Raw genomic sequence first — 11,686 nt, 5'->3', positions numbered from 1 at the left:
AAGGTGTCCAGCCCTCTGGGGAAGGAGAAGTGGTTCGGGACTATTTAGAAAAATTGGACAAGCACAAGTCCATGGAGCCGGATGCGCTGCATCCTAGGGTGCTAAAGGAGGTGGCGGATGTGATTGCAGAGCCATTGGCCATTATCTTTGAAAACTCATGGCAATCGGGGGAGGTCCCGGATGACTGGAAAAAGGCTAATGTAGTGCCCATCTTTAAAAAAGGGAAGAAGGAGGATCCGGGGAACTACAGGCCAGTCAGCCTCACCTCAGTACCTGAAAAAATCATGGATCAAGTCCGCAAGGAATCAATTCTGAAGCACTTGGAGGGGAGGAAAGTGATCAGGAACAGTCAGCATGGATTTACCAAGGGCAAGTCATGCCTGACTAACCGAATTGCCTTCTATGAGGAGATAACTGACTCTGTGGATGAGGGGAAAGCAGTGGAAGTGTTATTTCTTGACTTTAGCAAAGCTTTTGATACGGTCTCCCACAGTATTCTTGCCAGCAAGTTAAACAAGTATGGGCTGGATGAATGGACTATACGATGGATAGAAAGCTGGCTAGATTGTCGGGCTCAACGGGTAGTGATAAACGGCTCCATGTCTAGCTGGCAGCCGGTTTCAAGTGGAGTGCCCCAGGGGTCGGTCCTGGGGCCGGTTTTGTCCAATATCTTCATGAATGATCTGGAGGATGGCATGGACTGCACTCTCAGCAAGTTTGCAGATGACACTAATGTGGGAGGAGTGGTAGATACGCTGGAGGGTAGGGATAGGATACAGAGGGACCTAGCAAATCAGAGGATTGGGCCAAAAGAAACCTGATGAGGTTCAACAAGGACAAGTGCAGAGTCCTGCACTTAGGACGGAAGAATCCCATGCACTGTTACAGACTAGGGACCGAATGGCTAGGAAGCAGTTCTGCAGAAAAGGACCTAGGGGTTACAGTGGATGAGAAGCTGGATATGAGTCAACAGTGTGCCCTTGTTGCCAAGAAGGCTAACGGCATTTTGGGCTGTATAAGTAGGGGCATTGCCAGCAGATCGAGGGACGTGATCAATCCCCTCTATTCGACATTGGTGAGGCCTCATCTGGAGTACTGTGTCCAGTTTTGGGCCCCACACTACAAGAAGGATGTGGAAAAATTGGAAAGAGTCCAGCAGAGGGCAACAAAAAGGATTAGGGGGCTGGAGCACATGACTTATGAGGAGAGGCTGAGGGAACTGGGATTGTTTAGTCTGCAGAAGAGAAGAATGAGGGGGGATTTGATAGCTGCTTTCAACTACCTGAAAGGGGGTTCCAAAGAGGATGGATCTAGACAGTTCTCAGTGATACCTGATGACAGAACAAGGAGTAATGGTCTCAAGTGGCAGTGGGGGAGGTTTAGGTTGGATATTAGGAAAAACTTTTTCACTAGGAGGGTGGTGAAGCACTGGAATGGGTTACCTAGGGAGGTGGTGGAATCTCCTTCCTTAGAGGTTTTTAAGGTCAGGCTTGACAAAGCCCTGGCTAGGATGGTTTAGTTGGGAATTGGTCCTGCTTTGAGCAGGGGGTTGGACTAGATGACCTCCTGAGGTCCCTTCCAACCCTGATATTCTATGATTCTATGACAGGAGCTCACTTTATAGCTATTTGACTACCTTGGTGCACGGCCTGAGTCTCTGTAGATTGAACCCTGTAGAGCCCCCATCCAATCTAAACTGGACGTGTACACCTCTGTCAAAGTCCTGGAATGCGAACAAGAGCATGTCAGAAATGACAATGGCAAAGAGGGATGGAGCCATTATACATTCTTGTTTGGTGCCGTTCGTGACAAGGGAGGCTTCTGATGAGTCACCATATTCCATCACACTGATCATCGTGCCATCATGAAATGAGCTGATGACAGCAAATATCTTCTCTGGGCAGCCAAATTTATGAAGGAGTTTCCATAAGCTCTTGTGATTCACGATGGCAAAGACCTTGGTCAGGTCAACAAACACCACGTACAGGTCCTTGTTTTGTTCATGAGCCTTCTCTTGTATTTGTTGGGCTGCCAAAATCATGTCCATGGTGCCACAGCCAGCATGAAAGCTACACTGGTTCTCTAGATACACCAAGTCCACTAGGTGAGAGACAAGCCTGTAGAGAAAAACCCATGCATGGATCTTCCCCCTTTATAGACAGCAGTGAGATTCCACTATGATTGTCACAGCTAGATATGCTTCCCTTCCTTTTGTATAGATGGACTGTGAAAGCATCTTTATAGTCGGGGGGCACAGTATCTTGTTCCCATATAGTCTTGAAAAGGCTAGTGAGTTTCCTGATCAGGTGGGCACCTTCACATTTTTACACTTCAGGTGGAATGCTGTCGAGGCCTGAAGACTTTCCCATGGACAGCTGCTTGATGGCCTTCGATACCTTGTCTAAATAAGGGTCCATAGATAGCTCCTCTAGGACAGGACGCTGTGGGAGTGAGTCAATGAAATTCAGGAAACCATTAAAGCGTTCTGCTCAGTGAGAGACAATATCACCTTTGCCTGTGAGAAGCCAGTGAACATCTGCTGTGAGGTCAGGGGCCGTACTACTACTGGATTTTGAGTTTTGTGAAAGGCCTTAATGTCATGCTTGCCAGCCACTTCATGCAGTTCTGCAGCCTTCTGCTACCACCAATGGTTCTTCATTGGCCTTAATTGGGTTTGTAGTATATGTTTGGCCTAATGGTACCTGGCCTTCTTCATTGCTGATTTCTTGCCAGGATATAGGACTCTTATGTGGTGTGCATGGTTTCCAGTAGCAGGTGTATCTCAGGGTAATTCTCATTGAATCAGTCTTGGCGTTTCTGCCTTACAAAGCCAAGAACCTTGGACGCTGTATTATATGTGATATCTCTGAGCTTCTGCCAGGTTGCATCCAATGTCTTTGGAGTTCTCTGGGACCTCAGCTAACATACTCTCCAGTGTCTGTTCCAACTTTGCTTGTTTGCTAGGGTTTTTCATGGCAGTCACATTGATCTTCTTTAGTGGCATTGATCTTCTTTGGTGGTCTGTGGCATCTTTTGAGGCACTTTGGTGAGAATTGTAGCGACATGATCCTTCTCACAAGCAAATGGTCCTACCCTACCCCTTACTGTCTTGGCTCATCCTTAGCCTTGTCAATCCAGTAGTAGTAGGTGGAAGCGAGGTCAGGGGCTGTACTATTGGGCCATACACAGAATGGAGTCCTTCCCACCTTCTCAAGGTGGGACTTATCAGTAAGTCTGGTTTCACTGAGGGCAGCAGTGTCTATGTTATACCTCTTCAATGTTTTGGCAATAAGGGCTATTATTCATTCCAGTCTTTGGTCATTGTCAAGAAGAGTTCTGACATGCCATAATCCAAATGTCAATCTGTGAATCTTTGTTTTTTTTCGATCACTGAGTTAGATGACCAGCCAGGAGAAGTAGCCTGACAGGTATAGAAAGAGCAAGCTGTGCTTAGGCTTCTTTTTCAGCCCAAGAGCAGCACTGTGCCTAAAAGGGCCTGCTCTGTCACCTCAGGAGGATACAAGCTCCATACTGCCCTGATCTGTGGAGAACAACCATCACCCTAAGGCCACATGTGCAAAGGGTTGTGACTAAGGACTGCCAGCAGCATCCTTTGCCTGTCCCCATCACCACTTCCCCATCACCACAGGACTCTGGTAAGCAGATTGGGTTAAATGTTAAATGAGTTGAGGCTGAACAATCTGTACTATGAATGCATTTATGTGAGAGGTTTGTGCAGAGCCTCTCTTGCCCAAGCAGCAGAGCAGTTGGCAGACCTGAGGGTCTGTACGGGAAGAGTGAGATGTTCCCGCCTTCCAGTAGTCTTGGGTCACAGCATAGGTAAGTGTAAGTAACTCCTAAACCTCCCTGCCAGGATGATGGTGAAGTCTTCATTGACAATGCTGCAGAACACATTAGTGTTTGTGGAGAGCATGGTGATGACACATATGCCTTCTGATGGCATATGAGGGCAACCTGCATTATATACGCAGTCGTTGGCCAGTCACTTCACCCATGGGCAGATGAAGCTCTTTAGCTCAGGTTGGCAATTCATTTAGGAGAAGGACAACTCTGAATATAAATCCTGCACCCAGGTCAGCTGCCCACTTGTGGCATCTATTGCACCAGTGCGGCAACAGCTGCTTGCATGAGAGAATGAGACAGGGTTTGCATGAACCTCGCTCACTTAAATCCATTCAGAGTGCAGGTTGTTAAGCTTTAACTCATTTTAAACAATTATAAGTGGCGTGAACAAATTCACTCTCGCTGCAAGGCCACTTAAACATGCCTATTTTTCCTTCCTATGACTTGCCTCCATTCAGTGGATCAATCCAAGCTAACTAATGTTCTTTTTTTCCTCATCATCTCCACCCCACTGGGGATGACATCTGACTGACCAAGCACATCAACGTTTCTGTACGAGTGCTCCGGTCCCTCTGTCTGTCAGGATCCTGCAACATCACCGTGCCCTTGGTCTAGACAATAGTGGTGATCTTCTCTTTAAGAGGGGCACAGATCTATATTCCCACTAGTAACACTACTTACCTATGCCATGCTGAGGAACTAGACACCTTTTTTAGGATTCAGACTCAGATTTCCTGCACTGCAATATAAAAGCAACCACTGGTCCATCATTCTGACAACCGTTAGAGAGAAAGGGTGTTCTAAATGATAAGTTTAGTATCTCTTGCTTCTAATGATTTCCATCATGGCACAGTATAATTTTTTCCTGTATGGAAAAAGCTATAAATAGGCACTTATACAGAATATGAACTATTCGGAATTCTCCCCGATGATCATTCTTTTCTAATGCTTCATGTGTAGAGGAGTAAATCTACTTCAATATGTAGGCAGAAGAAAAGGCTGAGTACTTCTCTGAAACTTTATTTTGTGTTACATAAGACTGGTAGATATTTATATCTAGTTATTTCCTTGATATTGAAGATGCTATGAGTTTTAAGTGTCCCTAGATATTTGGATTATTATAAGGAAAAGCAACAATGAGTTTTACTTCCTAATTAACAATTGCACATCCAGAATTTGATAGTAATTTATTTTTTCCTCAGATTTTTCATTTCCAAAGGTTTACACTTTTCTTGTAGAATTTTGCAAACACCCAAAATAAATTGCTTGTTTTTTTAAAAATAGGTGTTTGGCCTTTATAAAACAAGATGATCTTCATTAGAATATAACTATATCACTGATCATGAAAAACTTGATTCTGGTTTTTAATAGCTTTCACTTATTTTAACTATGCTTAGCCACAAAAAAGCTTCTAGAGAGGTCAGAATATTAGTGGAGTTCACCAACAGACTTCTTGATACCTCATCAGAGCAACATAAGGCTATATATGTGATTTTTTAGAAGCAAATATTCCTACTAGGAATTGGTCTATATAATTTGTATTAACAAGATTGGCTAACTTCTAAGATATACATTTATGGGCTAATCCTGATTTCTATTGCACTTGTGGTGTGTGTGCGTGCAGAAGTGAGGGTTCACCAAATGTTTTCTCCTTAGCAATGAGTTAAGGCAAGATATCTCTGAAGCTCACAGGGGTGGACAGGGAGTTGTGGTCAGGTAACTTGCCATCCTGCACACTATATTCCCAAGCAGGTGTCGTGTGCAGGTTAGGGGGCATCTGGCCATCCATTTGGTTCTTATATTTGCTAGCAAGTACCAACAGATGGAGGACGCAAACAGTGGCTCCTATATTCAGAGGAGTAGCTCATATGTGCACCTCAGTGTGTTGCTCAGTTCACTCCCCAAAAAGACTGCCTTGCAATGACAGGATTGCTATTGCAGAGTGTGCACCAGCTAACATCTCTGCTTCTCATCACTGCACCAGGCAAGCTCTTACGGATCACATTTCTTATTGAAATAGCTTGTATATATTAGCTGAGTGATATGCATTCAGGCTTGATGTCCAAAACCAATATATAATCTTAGCTTTGACAAATTCTTATTTCCCTGCATGTCCTCCATCTGCAGAGGAACATAAAAATTATGCAGATTCTAAATTACTTATTTTTTCACTGTCCATAATTAAGATTGCCCAACACTTCCTGTTATAAGACCCTAGTTTCAGTTGCTTATAGCTTTAAGTTGGGCGAAATCTTTCATGTTCCTGTCAGCTTAGAATGATTACATTAGAGAGTTTACAGTGGTGCAGCTGTATGGCTGCAGCTCTGCTGCTGTAAACTCTCTAGTGTAGCCATCGCCTAAGAGGAAAGGTGGTATTGAAGTTGCTACACTAACTCCATACTAACCAAGGATTTCCTTATGGATACTGATCCTAAGGAGCTGCTTCAGACCTTGGAGCAACAGAGAGCATCAAAAGCAGCGTCCAGGATCAGAACCAGCAATACTGTCCTAATGCAACAAATAAGCAACAACTCTAGTAAAACCCAAGAAACAGAGTGGTTCATCAGAGAGCAGCATCTTAGAGTCACAAACGCACACAGAATGGATTGTAAATGTAAATTCAAAGGAAGAAAATCATTGTAAGTCAACCAGTTTCCAGTTCTCCATCCTCAGGCAATGATTCAGAAACAGCAGCTGGGCCTCCAGTTTTTTTGGTTAAACAAACACCTTCATTTCCTCTGGGTTTCAGAAAACAAACATTGACTGCTGAAATTCACCTTCAGCTTTGCTCTGTGTAACATAATACTATTCATCCTCAGCTCTCACAATAGTTTCTAACAGTGCAAAACCTTGGCATCGTTTCAGAGAAGGTGAAAATGATCTGGGCATGTCTACACTTTAGAGATCAGTACCTCTTGCAACAGTGAAAATTTTGTTTCTGACACCTAGTAATTAACGTAATATGAATATAGTTCAGAACCAATACATTTTCCCCCCCATTAATGTTCTAGCTGAGAGAAATCTAACTGGTGCCTGTCATGGGGTATACAAACCCCACACTGAGCCAAAAGGGGTTAAAGGCCAGTACTGGGCCCATGTTGCCCTGCCCCTCCAACCCTGCAGAGCATGCTCCAACTGGAGAAAGAGTTGAAACGGGAGAAACCCAGCTCAGAAGGGAAAAGGCTGGGGGGAAGGAGGACAGATCTACCCTGAAGGCTGCTGACAAGGGTGCTGCGGAAGCCTCCCTGAGGGAAGTGAGATTATATGCTCAGCCCGGTTGAGGCTGACAGTTTGGTTACCTTTTATTTTTACCTTATCTGGGACTGAAAGCGAAGAGAGGAAAGCGGCCATAGGAAGTGACCCAGGGAGGGTAACTCAGAGGCCACCTTCAGAGACTAGATATTGTTGACTCTCCTAGGGCCCTGGCCACAACCCAGTGGAATGGGCAGGCCCGGGCTCCCCTACCACTGCCCCCACTACAGGAGGGACTAGAACCACTGTACTCCTCACCACACTGCAGAGTAAAGGAGGACTAGGCTAACCCACCACTAAAAGGCTGACCCACAAAAGGGGGGGGAGAACTAGTTGAGCTAACCACTAGGCTACCTAACCCACCAAGGACTATTATATGTGGTTGTGAATGGTGGCCCTATAGTGTCCCAGGCTTGATAGTAGGCCAAGGGGGAAAAATAGGTGATGTCATAGGTGCTGGAACTAGGGGTGCTGACGTATCCCCTGGTTTGAAATGGTTTCCATGGTATACAGGGTTTACAGTTTGGTTCAATGGCTCTCAGAACCCCCACTATACAAATTGTTCCAGCTCCCGTGCTAGATGTCAAGAAACTGTTAAAATGGGTTCTCAAGAGCCAACAGCAGCATGCTGTCCGGCAGCAGCAACAGCAAATTGTTCCAAAGGCTCTAGCAGCTTGCTGTCCAACAGCAGCAGGCAGCACAGCAACAGCAAGAACAGCAGCAGCAACTCATCCTGCAAATGACGATGCTCCTACAACCACCCAGGATGACCTCAAGCGTAACCCAGGAAGGGGAAATGCCAATCCATGCCCACCCATCCTGGTAAAGTTGACCACTGACAACCCTGATGTGTTCCTTGTCATATTCAAGAGGGTGGCTGTCCTGGCCTGATGGCCCAAGGAGAGCTAGGTCACCCTTCTGGCCCTCTACCTGACTGGAGTGGCCCAGACAACATATCAGGATCTCGGTGCAATGACTGCCCAAAACTACATGCAAAGCAGTCATCCTCAATGCCTTCAGCATCTCACTGGAAACCTACCAACAACAGTTCCACTTTGAGAAATTTCCCCGTGGCATGCGGCCACAGGCAGTCACCCAGAGCCTGAAGGAGCACTGCTGGTGGTGGTTCCAGCCAGAGGGATGTACTGGGGTTCAGGTGGGAGTCATAGAACAATTCACCCAAATCCTTCCAGTGGGGCTGGGGGGAGGCATGAGTGGGTGGAGAGACATCAACTGGAAAGTTTGGCAGAGGCAGTGTCATTGGCAGAGAACTACTGATGTCCCTTGGGCTGGAGGCTCAAACACTGAAAGTCAGCCCTGTGCGCTTCTGGTCCCTACAGAGCGCTGATGCCCAAATCCTACCAAGGTCAACTAGGGGAGCTTGGATACCCAAACCTAATGGAGAGGGGGGCAAAGGCTAAGAGAAGAGCCTGGAAATCCAACCCCACTTAATAAGAGGGCTCCTGCAAGCCTGGACAAACAACGTTATGCAAAGGGATCTCCGCCTTGGGAGAATCAACCAAGAAACCCACTCCTTCCATTGGGAGCTGTTTCGCACGTGGTCAACAAGGACATTTCAGAAAGAACTGCCCATTCATGGACTGTAGTTACAGGCAGGCCTGGACAGCCAATAACAGGGCTCAGAAGAGGGGCCTTGCAAAGATGTTGGTCTCAGTATAAATAGATAGAATAACAGTAGAAGTCTTTAAATCATGTTTTGAGGACTTTAGTAACTCACCTAGATGTTATGGATCTATTACAGGAGTGGGTGGGTGAGGTTCTATGGCCTGCAGTGTGCAGGAGAGCAGACTAGATGATCATGATGATCCCTTCTAGCCTTAAAGTCTATGAGTCTATGGGTCTACATAGGCTGATAGTCTCAGACTGTAGCCAGATCCTGGTCCAGAAGAGGCTGGTGGGAACCGGAGGTAAAGCTGAGGATATACACTACCTCTGTAGGACACAGGTCATAAGACTTCCCTGTATTGATTCCTTCAAGACCAAGAACCATGCTTGAACAAGAGCATATCTTTTAGAGAAAAATTTCCAATCTTTATTTAAAAATTTCCAGTGATGGAGAATCAACCACAACACTTGCCATGTTGTTCCAAAAATTAATTACCTTCACTGTTAGAAATTTACCCCTTATTTCTAGTCTAAATTTATCTAGTTTAAACTTCCCGCCATTGGATCTTGTTATATCTTTGTGTGCTAGACTGAAAAGCCATCTGTCATCAAATTTCTGTACACCATTTAGGTACTTATAGACTGTGATTAAGTCACCTCTTTAACCTTCTCTCTGATAAGCTAAATAGATTGATCTCTTTAAGTCTTTCACAATATGGCATGATTTCTAATTCTTTAATTGCCCTCATGGCTCTTCTCTGAACCCTCTCCAATTTTTCAGAATCCTTTTTGAAGTGTGGATACCCCACCTGGACATGTTATTCCAATAGCAGTCACATCACTGCCAAATATAAAAGTAATATAACTTCTCTACTCCTATTCACCATTGCCCTGTTTATACATCTTCATTCAATAAAAACAGGAGCAACATGTAGAAAAGTTCCTGTTCTTGATGCAGGAAGGGAGCTGAATATTCATGTTGGGATCTGCTTGTCTTTGGATCACAACCAGAGACAAGCATGTTATCCCTATTGGGAAAGGACTTAACCGGTAGAACCACACTAGGAGGAGCACTTGATAGAGCACTTGTACTGTTGAGTGAGAACTGTTCTCAAAGAGTCTGTCAATACATTATCTTTCCCTAGTAATTGACACATTGGATCCATGCAGTCAGGTTACTAATCTTTAAGAACAGGAAATTTCCCTGACAGAGATATGTGTAAAGAAATAGATATGTGTCCAAGGCACAGAAGGGGGAGTACCACCGGAACTTCTAGAGAGATTAGAAAGAGCTCTGTCTCTGGAACCCAAAAGGTGTGTACAATGTACCTCATGGTGTTAGTACAATCAGATAATATTTGGCAGTCCTGTTGTCCAGAGTGTATGACAGGTGGCAAACCTCATTCACATTGTGGCAAGAAAGTAAAGTTCATACAGTGTTAAGTGAAGGTGATCAATGTCTCAGTCCTTAGGTATGACTGTTCCTTCCAAGATGGGATCTCAGAATTAACAGAGCTGAGATGAAAGTTTTAGCCTCATTCTAAGGGAGCCTCTGATCCAGGAATCAGTTCTTAGCCTGTTAGATCCTCAGCAACTCTATTCTTGTAAATTTGGTTCTGAGCAGCTGAATTTCTGCTGGACAGCTTAGCCCAAGAGAACCTCAACAGTTCCTACCGAGAACCAAGGGAATCGACAGTTCTGGAACTAAGTAAATAGCCTTTTAAGACTTCTGCTAGTAAGAGAGTCTAAGAGTGGATCCACCCTTCTCTTCTTGCCTACAGAGTGAGGGTCTGATAAGTGGAGCAGTGGAAGGGGAAAGGCCCTCTCCCAGGCAAGCAAGGTACTGAGTGTGTCTGCCTGAAAATGGCCAAACAGAAAGCACAATGTGAAAATACTGTCCTGTTATTGAGAGATCTATCATGATGGATCTGATCAAAAGCTTGTAATGCATTTCCCCTTTTCTCTGTTGTGAGGATTTCACACTGGATGTACTTGCTCACACCACTATGAAGGTCAGAGAATCAGTAAGGCAAGCAGTTCAGCAAAGATCATGGTGTTGGAACTACAGTACCAGACTCCACTGACCTGGGAGGATCTGAGGTCTTGGTGATACCGAACCACTAGACAAGTGACTCTCAATAGACAAAGGTGTCAGATACTCATGCTGGCTGGATCCCAGACAACCAGATTCTTTCTTGGCAATGGTGCTTGGCAGTCCTTCATGTATGACTGTTGTATCTGGATCCAGGCTCTGGTCCTGGATCCATGTTTGACTGCTAGATCCAGATGAAGGCTTGGTTTTTTGCTCTAGATCTGGATCCATACTGTTAACCACAGATTTGTACTCAGCAGTCAAATCCAGATTGTTTTTTTTCAAGCAATGAATCTGTGCTTGGCTGACAGTTTTCCTATTTATTTAAGCCAAAGCTTACCTCAGCTAATGCAAGGCGTTATGGGATACTTAGCATAAATAAACAGGATTATAATAAAGGTACAGGCCAATTTGGGCTATATAACTGTTATATTAATGCTTAATATACATACTTAAATGCCTGGAATATATATTGCAGATAATATTATCAGCATAATATTAGTCAACAACGTAGAGCTCTGACAACAGAACCTATTACTGGATCTCTAAACACAATCATATATGAAAAATTTCGGAAATCCTGCATTTTGTCTTAATAAAAGATGCATTTTATTCAATACTTTTCCCTAAAATGCTCACTTTCCATATCTGAGCTCTACCAGGTAGAAATTAAGAAAAATAATAAACATTCTTACTATATTGTACATAGACCGAAAATACTTGATAAGTTACCTTACAGTAAATTTCAGCAAATAAATGTCACCTCCATTACAATGAACGGTCCTACTGCAGTAGCTAACTTTTCAACACTATATTCTCTGCAGGCACTCAAAGAATTGCAAAGACTTTCAT

The sequence above is a fragment of the Chrysemys picta genome, chromosome 6 (genome assembly GCF_011386835.1).
Source record: "Chrysemys picta bellii isolate R12L10 chromosome 6, ASM1138683v2, whole genome shotgun sequence".
NCBI lineage: Eukaryota > Metazoa > Chordata > Testudines > Emydidae > Chrysemys > Chrysemys picta.
Note: the sequence above shows the minus strand (reverse complement) of the source record.